Source organism: Antechinus flavipes, chromosome 1 (genome assembly GCF_016432865.1).
Source record: "Antechinus flavipes isolate AdamAnt ecotype Samford, QLD, Australia chromosome 1, AdamAnt_v2, whole genome shotgun sequence".
Classification (NCBI taxonomy): domain Eukaryota; kingdom Metazoa; phylum Chordata; class Mammalia; order Dasyuromorphia; family Dasyuridae; genus Antechinus; species Antechinus flavipes.
In genome coordinates, this window is record NC_067398.1 from 357,860,512 (window position 1) to 357,879,267 (window position 18,756).

The 18,756-nt window shown below is 36.0% G+C and overlaps 1 protein-coding gene across 2 annotated transcripts in view; it reads right to left on the reverse strand.

Annotated features, from left to right (window-relative positions):
- Positions 1 to 18,756, reverse strand: part of MAPK4 (mitogen-activated protein kinase 4) — a 209,718-nt gene that overhangs the window by 113,132 nt on the left and 77,830 nt on the right. The window contains exon 1 of one of the 2 annotated variants that reach the window (XM_051969621.1): positions 2,348 to 2,443. The exons of the other annotated variant lie outside the window; for it this stretch is intronic. The gene's annotated coding sequence lies outside the window, so the exon portion shown is untranslated. Of the gene's footprint in view, positions 1 to 2,347; positions 2,444 to 18,756 lie in introns of those variants that run through there. 2 annotated transcript variants of the gene reach the window in all.

Genomic DNA, 18,756 nt, shown 5'->3' on the forward strand with positions numbered 1-18,756 from the left:
TTCCTGGGTTATTTCTATCTTCTGTATCTAAGATATACTGTGACATATTTAACATGTATAGGACTGCTTGCTACCTGAGGGAAGGGGTGGAGGGAGGGAGGGGAAAAATTGGAACAGAAGTGAATGCAAGGGATAATGTTGTAAAAAATACCCTGGCATGGGTTCTGTCAATAAAAAGTTATTAAAAAAATTTTTTTAAATGGTGAGTCTTGGTAGCCTTCCATCTCACAGGTAGATTATAATTGGTCACTCTGAGCTCAAGCAAGTGGTATGAGCAGCCATGTTTGTCTTCTTGCTTAGCTGTGCCTGGGGATCAGGGTAGACGAAAAGGTGGGGAACAGGGGGAGAGAAAGAGATAAACGGGAGTCAAAGAAGAAGGGAGGAAAATCTACTACCTTATTTTATAGATAAGGAAACTGTTGATCATATTTCTTCTGACAAAGCTAAGAATCAGAAACAGAATTAAAACTCAGTCCCTAGACTCAACAGTCAGTGTATTATTCTATGTACCACCCTTTTTCAAAAAGAAATAGGCCCACTTCAATTGTATATATATCCAATATGAATTTAATTTTAAATTGAACTTTAAATTTAATGAATTTAATTTTAAAATTTTAATTTAAAAAAAATGTTCCAGGACTATTGCATTTCATCCCCTCTCTTGTGACTTTAATTCTCCAATCCATCCTCCCTTCCCACCTGCCAATGACAACACAAGGCTAGTTTTGTTATTTGACAAACTGGAATATTGGGGACAAGTCTGTGCAAGTAGTAACTGCCTGGTTCAAAAATTTTCCATCCCAAATGTACATGGAAATATCTCTACTGGTCATGGAGCCAACTAACACGTGAAATATAATCATATTGTTGTTTGTTCCTCCTGCTGTAAACCAGATCAACTTCATCCTCTGGGAGCTTTCAGCTACTGTTTGGGGAATTCGCCACACACGTCAAAGCTCATTAGGCCACTTCTTAGAGTCTGCTCATATTTCAGGCTCCAGCACCTCAAATCCTAGATATCAGGCCTCAGAACTGATGGGTATTCTCAACCCCTTTCCCCTCTATGCACTGGTGTGAACATACATTTAATAAAGAAATCCCAGCTCTCTGGAAATTGTCTCCAGAAAATTCTCACTAATCAGAGAGCAAAACAAACTGAGAAAATGTTAGCAGTATTTCATTTTTATTTTCCTTTTCCTTACTTTTGAAAAGACAATTTCTGAAAAACCACTTCTTCCAGGGTAGAGAATGTCTTTACCTTTTCTTTGCATCCCCATTGCTTAACATAGTTCCTGTCACATAATAAGTGATAGTCACTTAATAAATGCTAATTGACTTGACAACCTCAGCCTGTCTGTCAAGAAAACATATAGGACAAATTTTCATGAGGTCCAAGTGAAACATAGCCATGCCTGTTTTATGGTCCCACAAATTACTTTATGTTCTGTGAAGTTCTGATTATTGGATTCCCTGGAGAAATCATAACAAACTCAAAGTTACTGAATTCTTCCATTCAGTCAATAGATGTGGTGAGTATTTTGTGTTTTAAATATTTCCTTTGTGTAAGGAAAAAGACTAAGGATCCCACACCTGACTGATCCTGTATGTTGAGTTCCTCTTTACTATCTTTTGGGAAGACTTAGATATCAACTAAAACACAAGCTTTAAACAATTGGTCCCCAAGGCAAAAGGATGGGAGATTTAATGAGGTGAAGGTTGTGAGAAAGGAGAGTCTAACCTTGTTTCTATTAGAGCCCAGGTTTGCCCAAGACTGAATCCAATAAATCTAGGTCTGAAGCAAATGAGCTCCTCTATGAGGCTCATGAAGTCAAAGTCATTGTAGTTTATTAATAATTTAATACAAAAAAAATACCCAATCCATAAATCTGTAGTGGTTATCAAAGGTTGTGTTGGTGTGGGATGAATGTGATTTGGAAATTGAGTCATGGGTTCTAATAACTGAGTTTTTGATTGATCAGTTATGATGTGTTTGAGGTTCAGCAACAAATAATGCGATTTAGGACAGCAATTGACACCAAGTTGGGATTGGTCATGTAATGAATTCACAGTGGCCGTTTAGGTTTGATATCAGGCCATCCAATTTTTAATTGCCTTCTTTTCCCCAAAATTGTAATTTATCAGTCCACATCACAATTCTTCTTGTTTCTATTATAGGCTAATCTGTTGGAAATAATCCTGAAAAAATTGATGAAAAAATAAATTTGATCTCTTGGAGCTGCCCATTATTTCCAAGTATGTGTATTTTTGACAAGGAGAAAAGGTCTCTTCTAATACATACATACATACATACATATATATAATTATAGATAAATAGATAGATACATACCTTTTTGATACATAACTGATTCCAATCTTTGGAAACTTCAAGATGATTAAAAGGGAAAAGCAATACAAAAGCCAATGGGAATGGAATGGTGCAAATTATCTATCCTAAAAAAGAGGCAAGAAGAAGCTTTTATAGTGGAGGTGGGGAAGAGGGGAAGAGAATAAACCTTACCCTCATTAGAATTGGCTCAAAGAGTATAGATACTCAATAGAGATATAGAAATCTATCTTACCTTGAAGGAAAATAGGAGGGGAGTGGGATATAGGAAGGGGATACTGTGATAAAAGAAAATGCATTTTAGGGAAGGTAATAGTCAGTTCCAAAAACTTTGAGGCGGGACAGGATGAAAGGAGAGAGAATAAATGGTGGGGGAGGGAAATACAGTTAGCCATAATTATAAAATAATTATAATTATAAAATGAATTTCTAAGCAAGTTTCTCCGATAGACCCTCACTTCTCAAACATTTCTCAAACTTTTAAACAGAGTCAAAATTATAAAAAATAAGAGCCATGTCCCAAATGATAAATGATCAAAAGATATGATCTGTACCCAAAGGGCTATAAATTCATGTATATCCTTTGACCTAAAAACATCACTACTTGGCATGAACAACAAGAGAGATTTGGGGGAGGGGGAGAAGGAAAATGACTTATGTGTACAAAAAAATATTCCTAGCAACTCTTTTCCCAGGGCAACAAAATCAGAAATAAAGGGAATGTCCATCAATTGGGCAATGATTCAATAAACTGTGGTGTATATTTATGATGGAATATTGTTTTATAGGAAATGATAAGCAGGATGCTCTCAGAGAAAAAACAACAACCCAGAAAGTCCTCCATGAACTCAAGCAAAGTAAAGTACTGACTACAATGTAATAGCAACATTCTGGGATGACCAGTTGTGAATGACTTTGCTACTCTCAGTACTACAATCATTGACCACTACTCTAAAGTTCTTATGATGAAAAATCCTATCAAGAGAAGGAACGGATTGTGTTTGAATATAGATCAAAGTATTTTCTCTGCCTCTCTCTCTCTAATTTTATATATATACATACACATACATATACATATATATAATTAAATTAAATTAAACTTGAGGGTTTTATTTTCATTATGGTGGGACAGCTATTTTTTTTTCACAACTTTATTTTTATGGAAATGTTTTGCATAACTTCATAAGTGGTTTCCTAATTGTGGGTAGGGATAAGGGACAGAACCTAGAACTCAAAAATTTTAAAAACAAATGTAAAAAATGTTTTGACAATATCTGGGGAGAAATATTAAATTGTATATATATGCATATATATATAATATACATATATAGATGTCAGTTAATACATAGCTAATGGATCTTAATTTTTCTTTTAAAACAGTGTTTAGATCTAATTAGTAAAAACTCATTTGATAGAAATACAAATTTATATTTAAAAGCCCAATTGTTCCTTTGGAGTTACTTTGGATTATTATTGTCATTACAACAACAAAATATAAGATATTTTATATGCAAAATAAAATGCCTCTCCATATGACAGAATGTGAGGGATATGGCTTCCTTTTTCTATGAATTAGAAGGAATCTGAGAGGTTATTTCATACTTCATTTAAAAGATAAGGAAATTGAGACTTAAGGAAGCCACCCAATGAGGAAAGTGACCAAGCATAAGTCTTCTGATTTCAAATCCAGCATAATCTTTCCTACTGTTGCAATTAAAAGCTATTTAGTTTCAATAATGTCTGTGAATATTAAAACTATGTAAGTTTCTGAAAGATGGCTCTACATTTGAATTTCTCATACACAATCACCTAACTGGAAATCTAAAGGTGTACTTTAGAAAGCATGTAGTTTAACCCAGTCTTTAGAATGAAGAAACCCAGTAAGGTTCCATAATTTGCCCCAAATTACATGGTTAATTTCAACTCCACAAGCAGAGAATACAAATTCACACACAAATCAAAAAGTTTTAGTTGGGAGGAGGGTGACAGAGAGGAGCTGCAGAAAAAAAAAAAAAAAACCACCAACAACCATCACTTTAAGTACTAATAACTCCAATCCATCTAAACGGTGACCTGTTTACTTATAATACAGGATGTGGATACAGTTTATTCTTGTTGGTCAAAACATTTACTTAAGATGTAGGTCCTTCAGAATAAAATGAATACAGAAACAACTTGACATTCTTCATCTTCCTTTTCATAACCATTATGAATTTAAAATGGCTCCACTTCTTAAAAAATCCCACCCTATGTCGGTACTTTACATTGGGCTTTATATTATCCTATTCTCACAACAACCATATGAACAATTCTAATCATTACATTCACATAGTGTTCTAAGGTTTGTTAAGTACTCTACATACATTATTTCACTTAAGTAGTTAATGCAAATATTATTACTTCTGTTTTACAGAAGAGAAAACTTAGCTCAGGGAAATTAAAAGTTTTCATCAAGGTCACAAACTAGTAAGGTGCAGATCTAAAATTCAAATATAGTTCTCCTGATAACAGAGGATTAAAGAAAAGGTGAAGGAAAGGAAGAAAGAAAGAAAGAAAGAAAAAGAGATAAAGAGAAAGGAAGAAAGGAAGAGAAAGAAAAGCAGAGAGAAAGATAAAAGAAAGGAGAGAGATAGAGATGTCTTAGGATCACAAAATCACAGACTTTGAAAGTTGGAAAGGATCTTTGTGACTATCTAGTGTAATTCATACATAAAGTAATCTCCAATACAACATATCCAACAATTGGTAGTCTGGCCTTTCTTTGAATACCTCCAAGGATGGGTAGGCACCACTTTTCAAGGCAACCATTTTTTGGACTGCTTGAATATCAAAGTTTTTCCTGACATCAAGTCTAAATTTGCTTCCTTGCAAATTCTTTGCTCCTGGTTCTGCCCTCTGGGGCCAAATGATATGGGTAATGTCTTTTGACTCACACATAAATTGTATTTAAGTAAGGCAGAGTTGCATGAGGTATGATTTCATATATATCATTAGCCTTCCAACATGTATGAAATTGCTGGCAATAGACGGGTTTTTCTTTTAAAATATTTCCCCCAGATTTCCAAACAGAGAGCATGAGCTAAAAATAATGTAACATATGCCAAAGTGACCTGGGTCTTTGTGTCATAGTTGGCTCTGGAATAAGCTGCACATCAGACAAGGAGGTCTAATTAAGTAACCTTAAATCCCTATCAACCGAATATTCAATGTTTAAGATTTGAAAAGGGAATCAATGCAACACCATTCATATTTAGAGATGGAAAGGACCTCTCCAATGCTTTCCTTTTTATAGTTAAGGAAATTGTGACCCAGAAAGGTTGACTTGTTCAAACTTAGGCAGGTAGTAAATGCCCAAGTCAAGATTTAACCCAAGTCCTCTGATTGTAAATCTAGTACTTTCTACATTTTAAAAAATTTTATACAATTTTATTTTATTTTTTTTACACCCTGAATTGAGATAAGCCCTTTTAAAATAGTAAATAGCAATCTCTGAGAGACTTTGCAAAATGTATATAAAATTTGTATGCCTTTGTATTTGGGATGATTATGATCTGTAGCTGGAGACTTATAGACTTGTGTCCTCCCTAGAAATGGTCATTTATTTAGTGTTGTTTAAACCCTGGGCCATGTGGATTGAGAGTGTAACATATTAGGAGAAACAAGAACTTGAAAGGGCAATACCTCAACCTCCACAAGGCACCATTGTTGGGAATATGGGCACATGGGCCAAATCCATCCCAGCTGATTTTCTGAAGACTGAAAATATTTAACCAGAGGAAGAATATAGGCAGGGCCATCTCATACAACATGCTTAGAGTTGCTCTACCTTCTAGTTTCTATGTTAGAGAGAATAGTTTCTATATTAGTGAGCTTGCACCTGGGCTCCTGGCTACCTTTAACACTCTAGTTCCTTTCCAGACTAGGTGACCAAATGGTCAACCTTGAGATGGATGTGTCTAAATTGGAAATAACCATGTGAGTTCAAAACAGAGAACCATCAGGGCCAGCTGACTGGCAGAAAAAAGGAATTTTTTAATCACAGAGGATCATCAGAGGAGGGACACTTGGGAATTGTCAAGAAAGTGCAGAGTCCAGGTGAAACAGCGATGCCTATTTGTTGTCCACAAATTACTTTATGTTTGTGGAGTTTTAATTATTAGATTCCCAGGAGTGATCATAACTCAAAAGTTATTGAATCCTATCATTCAGTCAATAGGTTCTGTGAGTCTTTTGTATAAGAAAAATAAAATATACTTGTCCCATACCGATTGATATTGTATGTCGAGTTCCTTTTTACTATCTTTTTGGGAAGACCTAGATAGCAACTAAAACACAAGCTTTAAACAATTTGTCTCCAAAGCAAAAGGATGGGAGATTTAATGAATTGAAAGTTGTGAGAAAGGAGAGCCTAACCTTGCTTTTATTAGATCCCAGGCTTCCCCAGGACTGAACCCAATATCTGAGTTCATCTGGGTCTGAAGCAAATGAGCTCCTCTGTGAGAGTGGGGATGGGATATAGTGCCCCCGAAGCAGGTTCTTAATGTAAGTAGACCTCTATTTTTTAAGTTCTACTTCCTCTATTCTTGACAATCTATCCCTGATTCTGCAACATCCAATGTGTCTGCCCTCCTTGAATGGGAATCTTTTCAGCTGTGACTTTTCAAAGCCCCTCATCTTGGGAAGTTATAGGAGATCCCCTGTCAAGTTCCAATCCCAGCTTAGTTTGGACCAGCCTGATATCAACTCCATAGCCTGAATGAGCTTATTACTCCCAGCCTGACTTTTCCAAGTTGGAGGAGAGTCCTGGCAGATAGGAGCCAAGAGAGAAAACACCCAAGAGCCATATGAAATGAAGGTCATATAAGCCATGTCTCACTCCCCCAGAAGAGAAAAGTAAAAAATGTAAAGCTGAAACTGTAATTCTGTCACCTCTTTCCCTCAGTTACATGTCCAAGTGAAAACATCCATTAATCTTCCAGATTAATGGGGGAACCACTAATAACCAAGAGGCTGATTTCACTCTGCCAGTGAGTCCAGGAAAGGCACCCATGATAAATGATGTCTGAGGGAGGAATGATATTATGCACCAATTACTATTGAAGTAGAAGTCATGCCGGCATGGAAAAGGGAGTTCAACTTTCTGAATGTTAGGGAGGATAGGGTTCCAAGGAGAAAAGGATGGACTAGGTGGTTATTTCTTTCTGAATGGACACAAGAGTCCCTTTACATCCATGTATGAATTTATTATGCTAGGAAAAAAGCAGATAGATACAGGAGGTGGGGAAGATCAGGGTCGGCAAATCCTTCTGCCCCAGTTGCTCCCACTGGGGAGGCTGGAGAGTGACAGAATGTGGGTAGATATCCATGTAAGGCACAAACCAGAGGAACAAATTTTAAAAAGCAAAGAGAAAACAGGAATAAAAAGGGAGTGGGAAAAGATCAGGCAAGATAGGAAGCTTGAAAGGAGCAAAGGTGCACAGGAAGGGGAGCCATACAGAGAATGGCACTGACAATTATTGCAGGTACAGTTGTACCTAAGATTGCCAACCTCAATGATCGTATATAACCCTTCAGCCAACCAAAAGTTAGTCTAAATCCAACCCTGCTCCAAAGCAGCCTGATATTTAAGTGGAAAGAAAAGGAAAACTAGGGCAGATCTGCCAAAAAACCTTCACCCTTGATGAACATCACAGAGAAGAAATAATTTTGTGCCACCTTTTTTATTCTCCCTGCCATTGCTGCAGCCCACACTGACACTTTCTCCCTCACCTCATGGCATTGACCACTGTTTCCCAAACCATGTTCCAGAAAGCCTGATATTCTATAGAAAATACTAATGCTAATTATATTCTCTTTCTAAAATATTAACCATGAATTTAGATTTTAATTTAAAAAATACTTCTGTTTGGCCATTTTTAAAGCATAAAAATAGGCTTAATTTTCCTACTTGCCCTTTATCCTAATTTCCTACCTCTCCACCCCCAGATATAACTGCCACAATCTGTTTAGAGCCTTTAAAATATTATGTGACCAAATTAATTTAGGAAACATTGCTCAGTATCATTCTTCTGACACTCAGTTCTATGACAGCTAATATTCATGTTCTATGTGATCACTAAATTTGTCATTCTCATGCATTTTGTCAGCATGGTAGAACAGCATTGGATTTGGAATCAGAAGATCCTGGTTATGAATTGTGTAACCCTGGGTAAGATGCTGAATTTCTCTCTGCCTCAACTTCCTTATCCATAAAATAGGAAATTGCTGTTTTCTCCAGAGGGCTGTTTGTGTCTCCTGGTTATGCATGTTCTCTGTATGCATAATACTATGTCACCTGGCCATACAGGTTTCCTGTTCATACATGTTATCTCCCTGTATTCCCTTCCTGTATGTTTCCTAGACACATGTTTTCTGCATAGGAGTCTCCATTCAGTGGTGATATGGAAGCTTGAATACTATACACATAGTGTAGGTAGGGAGACCTTTTTTCATTACTATTTGTCTATTTTGATATCTTTTGATTGGACTAATGTGTCTTCTGCTTGGCTGGTAAAAGCAAATACATTAGTGGAGATTATGATCTATGGTTCTGGTTAAATGCTAACATACAAATTGACCCTGATCCTGGGGTGGCTATTCCAGCAGTCCAAAATGAGCTATAGGGTACCCCAGATGTTGCAATTATTGGCATAAGCTCCTTGAGAATGGAAGCCATGTTGTATGCTTATGTGGATCTTCCCAGTGCCTGCCACATTGTAGGTGGCTGAATAAATATTTGTGTGGGTAGATGTTAACCCTGATGTTTGTAGTTCTTGGGAGGAGGGGGAGAGGATAAGAAGGATAGTCTATCTCCTAATGCCCTATCACATGCTAGAGGCCACTCAGTACATGTCCCCAATAGAAAGGACAGTGGGTCCCAGCATCTTTCAGTGTTTGTAACCTTCCTTCCCCCAGCTGGTGCCCTACTGAGCAACAAGGCTAACAGAATAGTCAGACTGTCCCAAGACTCAGCTTTTTCAAGTTAAAGCAAGATGACCTAAAGAAAATGTCAACGTACAAGATTCATTTTTATAAGTCTCATCCTTCAGATTTCCCTAGTGACCAGCTTAAAATTGCTGGCACCTTCTTTAGACAAGGCTTCTTTCTGACCCAGCATCCTTAGAGGCTGCTGATTGGGACTTTTCAGTACACTTTCCAAATCTAGCACTGTTTATGGGGACCATCAAATCAATTTCTTTTTAATGTTTAGAATTGCATATATTTCACCTATATTGGAATATTTGCTGTCTAGAGGAAGAGGGTGGGAAGAAGGAAGGGAGAAAAATTTGGAACACAAAGTTTTGCAAAGGTGAATGTTGAAAACTATCTTTGCATGTATTTTGAAAACAAAAAGCTATTTTTAAAATAAAAAAAAACATATATTAAGCACTCATTATATGTTAGGAACTACTCTAGAGTCTGGGGGGGGGAATAAAAAGGGGAAAAGCAGCAAAATTCTTGACCTTAGGAAGTTCACATTCTAATGGGAGAGACAATGCAAATAACTATGAACAAGTCAGATGTAATATGTATAAATGTAAGGTATTCCATGTATTTTCTATTCCATTATGTTCCATTCTATTAGCAGCTAATGGGATCAGGAGAGTCCTTTCATCAAACCAATTTTTAGAAGAAGGCTTTAGCTGAAAAATATATATATACACATGGCACTGCTTACCCAGGAAAACCACCTGTACTTTCTTGAAGAGATTTCATAGATTTTTAAAAAATCATTCATCTTATACTCATGTTTAAAGTAAACACTATTTAGAAAATCAATGCAGGTAGATCACATAATATATAAGAATCTGGATTTTGAAAAAGCCAAATCAGGTAATTCTTTACTTTCCAAAAACGTTTGCCACTGATTTCCTTAAAATAACAAACTCCTCCAGGGATTTAAACAACGATTTACACCCAATACTGTCACTAGGCACTTGTACCTAGTACTTTAAAATGTGCTCCTCTTGGAGGAACAAGATAGCAATATAAGGTGATTCCTCAGATGGACCATACCCTTTGACCTTCTGGTTCATCAAATTCATTGGGATTTTATGTCAATTATCATTCAAAATAAAAATGTACCTACCTATACAAAATATTACTACCTCTATTTTTAATGTCACAAAGCAAGAAACCACATATATATCTAACACTTGGAAAATGGTTGAATAAATTATGACACACAAATGTAAAATAATTTTATGGTACTAAAAATAATAGATGTAAATAGGAGAACACATGAAAAGATTTATCTTAAGAGATTCCCACAGCAAGATAGGTGGAAGGGAAGAGTTACTTATAATGATGAAAACAATGCTAATAACAAACAAACAAATCATAGGGAATTTCAGATAAAATAGAAGAGGACAAAGACTAAGAGTATTTGTTGTTTACTGTTTGGTAATGTTTCCTTCTACCTTCTTAGAATATAAGGTATCAAAGGCAGAGGGTCTGCCCAAAAGTCAAGAAGATTCAGATTTTGTCCTCATCTATAAAATGAAATCCCTTCTCACACTGGATCTACAGTCCAAAGATCCTGTCTTTTATGAGCACCTCTCAAGTCTCCCTGTTATTTTCTAAGACTGTCAGTTGCAGAGCAGAGGTAGCTCTGAACGAATAGAGGGGATTTCCTCATAGGAAGCTATACTAAAGGAATTGCAGGTCCAGAAATGAAACAAACAAAAAACATGCTGAAGGTTTCATCTATATCCTCTTCCTTTTTTTTGCAGTCTATTTGATCATTTTGAAAGTAATTTTTTAAAATAACTTTTTATTGACAGAACCCATGCCAGAGTAATTTTTTACAACATTATCCTTTGCACTTACTTCTGTTCCGATTTTTTCCCCTCCCTCTCTCCACCCCCTCCCCTAGATGGCAGGCAGTCCTATACATGTTAAATAGGTTACAGTATATCCTAGATACAATATATGTGTGCAGAAGCGAACAGTTCTCTTGTTGCACAGGGAGAATTGGATTCAGAAGGTGTAAATAACCTGGGAAGAAAAACAAAAATGCAAGCAGTTTACATTCATTTCCCAGTGCTCTTTCTGAAAATAATTCTTTAATAAGTAATAATAATTTTTTTGTTGGGGAAAAAGACTCCCTAATTACAGTTTAGGAACAGTTAGGTGGTACAGTGGTTAGAGTGCCAAGTCTGGAGTCAGGCTAATTTATCTTCCTGAGTTCAAATCTGGCCACAAATCTAACTGTGTGATCCTGGGCAAGTCATTCAATCCTGTTTGCCTCAATTTCCTCGTCTGTAAATTGATCTGGAGAAGGAAATGGTAAACCATTCCAGTATCTCTGCTAAGAAAATCCCAAATGATGTCATAATTAAAATGACTCAACCACCACAACAAAATAACAGTTTACATTATAGAGCCTTATAAGATTCAGAAGTGTCTTATATAGATTATTTCATTTGATTTTCACCCCAATAGTAAGAGACATAGTAAATAGTGCCAGCTTTATTATTGCTCTTTGACACATGGGGAAACTGAGGTTCAGATCGGTTAAGAGACTTGCCTAAGGTTATACACAGCTAGTACATGGTAAAGCTGGGATTTAAATGCCTAAGGTTATATACAGCTAGTAAATGGTAAAGCTGGGATTTAAATCCAGGCTTTCTGATTCCCAAGTCTGGGGCTTTTAACTCTACCAAGTTGCAATAAAAAGACAGACTGAGTACTGACTCTCTTACCTCATTGGTCTGCCATGTAGACTATAATAAATAATTCCAAAAGAACTATTTAAGTTTCCTGAAAGGGGAATGCTATAAATTATTTTGTCTTAGTGGTATTTTTGTGAATAACAATACCAAATCTGTGCACACAAACATAAATCTGATTCCAAGGGCTCTGTCTCTGAGAACAAAACACAGACACAGACAGACTCAAGTCTTTTCTGTTTAACAGCCCATGGCATGCAGCTATAATATTGTGAGATCATTTTCTTTTTTTTAAATAGAATTTTCTTTTTCCAAATACATGGAAAGATAGTTTTCAACATTCACCTTTGTAAAACTTTGTGTTCCAAATTTTTCTACCTTCCTAAGCCAGCAAGCAATCCCATATAGATTTAACATATGCAATTCTTCTAAACATAATTTCTATATTCATCATGCTGTGCAAGAAAAATCATATCAGAACGGAAAAAACATAAGAAAGAAAAAACCAAAGAAACAACAACAACAAAAAGTGAAAAGTTATATTTTGATCAATATTTGGTCTTCATAGTTTTCCCTCTGAGGTCATTTTCAACTCATTATCCCTGCTCAACAATGTTTTCCCACCACTTGATGTTCAAGTATTGCTTAGGTTCATTCTCAGGCCTTAAAACTCCTTCTTCTTGACTGCCCCTGGAAAGCTCATAAATCCCCAAATAGTATACTTTAGCTGTATAAATGATATGACTGTAAAGAAAGTAGTATAAACTCAATTAACCATTTCTGTTGCATTATGAAATAACATATTACTGAGCTAACAGAGGGGGATGTCTTATGTCACATAGAGGTATTTCCCAGGTAACTGAAATTCTTATATCTAAACACTAAAATGTCATTCATTACAACTATTTTCATGGACGTTGTTCTAAAATATTCTATACAATTCCTTGCCTATATAAATGAAAGAGATGAGCAAAATGTACTATTTTCTAAGGGACCCAGAGTTATTGTCATGACTATCTATTCTTTGGACACTACTTTTTAATATGTAGCAGAATTATAATACAGTAACACTCATACATACACATATACATCACAGCGCTACTTCTACTTTTGAATTTTTCTATCTCCTTCTTCATTGTTGTTTCTGCTTCCATCTAACAGCTATCCCAACCTTCTTCTAGTTTGTTGCTTCTAATCAACATGATGTGGAAAACCAGATAACTTGAGCTAAAAATGTTCTAGTATTACATATACATTTAATTTTATTAATTCGATAGATAATTATTGACCTGTTACTACATGCAGAACACTACACTGGGCACTGAGAGGGAATACAAATAAGAGTCAAATATAACCCTTGATTTCTGGGTCCTTACACCTACTTGAAGGAACAAAAATTATATGAGTCTGTATGTTACCTCAAACTAAATGTATCTAAAAACAAATTCTCCATATGGATCAAGGGATTACAGGAAGAACTAGAATGGACCCAAGAGACCATAGAGTCTAGCTCCCTCATTTTACAAATGAGAAACTGAGGCTTCAGGAGATATAAATGACTCCCCTATTGTCACACCAATAGCAAGAATCAGAATTTGAGCCCAGTTCTCCAAGGCCAAAGACCATGTTTTTTACATTTTATCAAGCCACCATCTCTCCTTCCCAATTTCCCTATTCCTGATGGCACCATTATTTTCCTAGGAATTCTAGCTTAGAACTTCAGAATCATTTTAAAACTTTGTTCTTCTATTGCATCTAGCCACAGTGTCATTCTGACTATTCTTTTCCAATATGTTTAGTATTCATCTCCTCCTTTCCACCTCTACCTCCACAATTTTCACTTACATTCTTTCCTCAGATTATTTGCTTATTATGACCTCTTTTGTTCAGACCTGTTAGTTAATTGAGGTGGAAAACTCCTCATGAGGAAGCACTCCCTCTATTCATTAATTGTCCATAAGAGTATAAAAGTTGCTTGGGATAGTGAAAGGTTAAATAAATTGCCTACAATCATATAGCCAGTATATGTCAGAAGTAGTATTTGAACTTTCCTCTTTCTGATTTCAAGGTTAGATGTCTACCTACTACATCATATTAACTTATAAAATTTATCAAAATTAATTATCAACAATAACAAATAGTAATATAATTATAATATACTCTGCTATGGTCACATAATTATAATATAATAATATATGCAGGAATAGGGATTTTTCTGGATATGCAAAGACTGTGAATTCAGGTCATAGGAGGAACAGTGGAACAAATTGAGAATATTTAGTCTGGAGAAGGGAAGACTCAAGAGGAACATTATTACTACCTTTATATAAATGACAGGCCATTATGCTGGAAAGGAGGGTTAGCACTAGGAGCAATGAGTAGAAGTGACAAAGTGGCACATTTAGGATTGATATATTAAAAACTTTTCTAACAATCAGAGCTGTCCCCAGATGGATTGAGCTGCTACAGAAGGCAAAGAGTAGCCTCTCACTGGAAGTCATCAGAGGTCCATTTTTCAGGTATGAGATAGAACATTCTAATGGGACTGGATGGCTTCTGGGAGTTCCTTCCAAGACTGAATCTATATGATTCTAAAACACTTATTAGAAGAATGACCAAAGGCAAGTCCCTTTATCAATATGAACTTCAGGTTTCTTATCTGTAAAATTGATGACTAGGTGGTATGATGGATAGAGTGCTGGGCTTGGAGACAGGAAGACTGATCTTCTGAGTTCAGTTCTGGCCTATGTGTAACCTGGGCAAGTCACTTAACCCTATTTGGCTCAGTTTCCTCATCTGTAAAATAAGCTGGAGAAGGAAATGGCAAACCACTCCAGTATCTTTGCCAAAAAAACCCCAAATGGGGTCAGGAAGAGTAAGTCATAACTGAAATAAGTGAACAACACGAGGTGATTAGATTGTGTGGATCTCTTCAGTTTTCTATTTCTTTGAGTCTAATTCAATGGTGACAACTTTACTAAGCTCAAAGTACAAAGGGAGATGAGGGGTCACACTCCCCTACCAGGAAACAATACAAAAGAAGGAGAAGTTGGCCTAGACCCTAGATTCCTGAGGATAACTAAATAATTGTTGGGACAAATAAATATTCAGCAAGTGATCAAGCCTCAGAGAAAGTGCAACACATGCTGGCTTTTGCCAACCCAAACAGAGAAGTTGCATAGTCTGTGATTCCTAGGCTGGGCAATGGTGCAGCAATCCGTCCAACTTCTCTGGCTGGAATCTCTGTCCCAGGGCTCACTTCTGTCTCACTTAGATCTGCCTCGTTGCTGGTCAGTCTGCACCAGCATCTCCAAAGCCTTGAGGCAGTTTAGAAGCTTCATCGTTGCTCTGTGGAGGGGCCAGCCCCCATTTCCCACACTTCTGTCTCTTGTGCTTTGTCTTTGGGATGCTCCCCAGCTCTAAGAAGAGTGGATCACTTCTATTCCTTACCAGAACTAGGTAAAAACAGGCACTCAAGGCAATGAAAATTTGCTTGTCTTAGTGGCTGAAAGCCAGCAACTGTTATCCAGTGTGTCTTGGGCACCTTCTGGCTTTTGATGAGACAATTGCTTGTTACTGAGCCAATAGCATCATGGCTCTTGGGAAAACAAGTCATGTCAAACCAATTCAATTTTATCTAATAGTGACGGGCCCCTTGAACAAGAAGGAAACAATAGATGTCGGTAAACTTTCTCATTTGGTAAACAAGATTGTCACCAGGAACCCACAAACTATTCTATGATAAGGTATCCCTCATTTTAAACAAACCAAAAAAAAATTTTTTTTTAAATTTAGATTTAGAAATGGACAAATTAAAGATTGTGAATTTTTCCAAGGATTCTCTCTAGGACTTGGATCATTCTTAAATCTCATCTTGTTAATTGCCTAATTGTATATAGTTCTAGACAAATATTATTAAGTCAACTTAGTCATAGGATCATACAATATAGGATCAAAGATTTAGAGCTAGAAAGGGATCTTTGAGGTCATCTAGTCCTGGGATTAACAAACCGCAACCCAAGTGCCAAATCTGGGCAAATACCTATGCCCCTCGAGACTTGTTTTAACATTTTAAAATATAATACAACACAACTGCATTTTAAAATATGAAAAACAATCTTAGCTTGATGACCTCACAAATACAGGTGAGACAGATTGGGACATTGGACTATAGTAACTGATTCTTCTAGTCCAAACTGCTTATTCTATATATAAGAAAATGAGTTTAAGAGAAGTTAAGATTTGTCCAAAGCCACAGAAGTAGCTTTGTGGATGGGTCTCCAAATGTTTTCATCTTTCAGTATAAAATTGCTTATAATCCTTTGGAGCTGTCCTTCAAACATGAACTAATACTATTCATTTACTCTCAGTGGGCCATATAACTTAATTTGCTTCTTCATGATCTGATATGGCCTTTCTCTGGTCAGTCCATAGTAGAAAAGATAATCTCAGGAGCTTCTCTGCTAAATCCAACAGCCTCTTTTCAAATCTTATTCTACTCAACTTTTTTGTAGCTTTCGATTATTTTTGACATTCAAACTACATATGTCTTTTCTCTTGTCTTCCATAATGTTTTTGTCTTGGTTCTTCTCCTACCTGTTTGACCTCTCCTTTTTTTTTCATCCTTTGCAGGATCATATTCATCTTCCCACGCTAATCATGGGCATCCCTCAAGGTTCCTTCCTGAGCCCTCTTCTCTTTCATCTGCCTATACACTCTCCCTTAGTGATCTCATCAATTCCCATAGGTTCAATTATTTTCTTTCTGCTTCCAACTCCCAAATCTATACATCCAGTCAAAATCTCCCTTCTGAATTCCAGTCCCATATTACCAATAGTCTGCTAAACAACTTCACTTGAACGTTCCATAGGCATTTCAAACTCAACATGTAAAAAAGTGAATTCATCATATTTTCTCTTAAATCCATATATTTTGATGTCACTACTGTCATTCTGGGTACTCAGGTTCCCAACCACAGTCATCCTCATCTCTTTCTTTTCCTTCACCTTACATTCATTTGGCTGCTAAGTTTTATTGAGTCTACCTACATAAAATTTCCAGCTTATAAAACCTCTACTTTGATGAAGTTTTTCCCTCAATCCTCCTAATTGGTCTTTTTATGTAGGTACCTTTTGAGAATAACATTTTTATTATTTTAAAAATTAAATAAGCATTTATTTTCTTTAAAAAATTTTTAATAAGCATTTATTCTCCCCCATCCTCTCACCATTGTCCTTCTTCCCCAAAATCTTGTTAACAAAAATACTAAGTTAAGAAAAATAAATTATCATATTGGCAATGTTTTAAAATGTATACTTCATTCTGAATATTTCATCTGTGCCTCTAAATAAATAGGTGAGCAGTATTCTTCATCATCCATTCTCTGGGATCGTATTTGGTCATGGCATTTATTAGAGTTCAAAAGTCATTCAAAAATGTCCATTTTTACAATATTGTTGTTATTGTATCAATTATTCTCCTCCCTTCTGCTCACTTCATTCTGTATCAGTTCATCTAAGACTTCCCAAATTTCTCCAAAACCATCCCTTTTGTAATTTTTCCTAAGGTACAAGTATTCCATTACTTTCATATTCCATTGTTTGTCCAGCCATTCTACAGTTGGTGGGCAGTTTTTTAGCTTCCAATTCCTTGTCACCACAAAAAGAGCAAATATTTTGTATCAATGGCTAAACACATGGTTCTCAAACATTTTAATCTCAGGACTTTTTTTAAGCTCTTAAAAATTATTCAGGATCCCCTTCCCCAAGGAGTTTTGGTTTATGTAGGTTATAGCTATTGATATTTAACATATTAAAAACAGAAATACCTTGGTATTATGAAAAGTAGTTTTCATCTTACAGAATCCTTAAAAATCAGTATAAGAATTCCCGTTTCACAGATGAGGAAAGTGAACCTCAGATTAAACAGATGAAATGGATTGCCCAAGATCAGAGTAAGTAGCAAAGCCAGGATTTGGAATCTAGAAGTGGTTCCTTTAAATTCTGAAGTTCTATAAACAAAAACAATCAAGGAGATAACCACAGGAATGATTAAAGGTGCCGGACAGGTTTAGTGAAAGAAAAAAAAAAAGAATAAGGGATAAGTCACTGTTCAAGAGATATAATAGAGGAAGTTTTAATCAATTTTTTCAGCTCCATACAGTACAGTAAACATGTCATCCACAACACTGATTGATATATAGACTCATGGAATTTTATAATTGGAAAGGTCTTTGGAGGCCTGTACCTAAACAAGAATCCTATCTAAGTTGCCTCCAAGAAGTCATTCCATCTCTATTTGAAAACCTCTAGTCCACTCTTCCTGAAGTAACCCATTTCACTTCTAGAAAGTTTAAAATGTTCTAAGTCTCTCTTACTCTGGCAGCAAAGTGGAACAAATATTATCAAGCAAAACAAGCCTAATTTCTTTTCCATATGAGGAAACTTAAGTTACTCAATCTTCTCATCAATTTCCCCCAAACCTTCTCTTCTCCAAACTAAACATCCTACTTTTTTGCAAATGATCATCATATGACTTGGTTTGAAAGGGTCTCACTAGTCTGGTTGTCTTCCTCTTAACAAGTTGAACATTGTTTAAGTTCTTCCTAAAATGTCTATATCACCTTCATTCCAAACATTCTATTTCTCCTAATGTAGCCTAAGCAAGCATTCACTTTCTTGTCTGTCACTCCATTCCATGGAA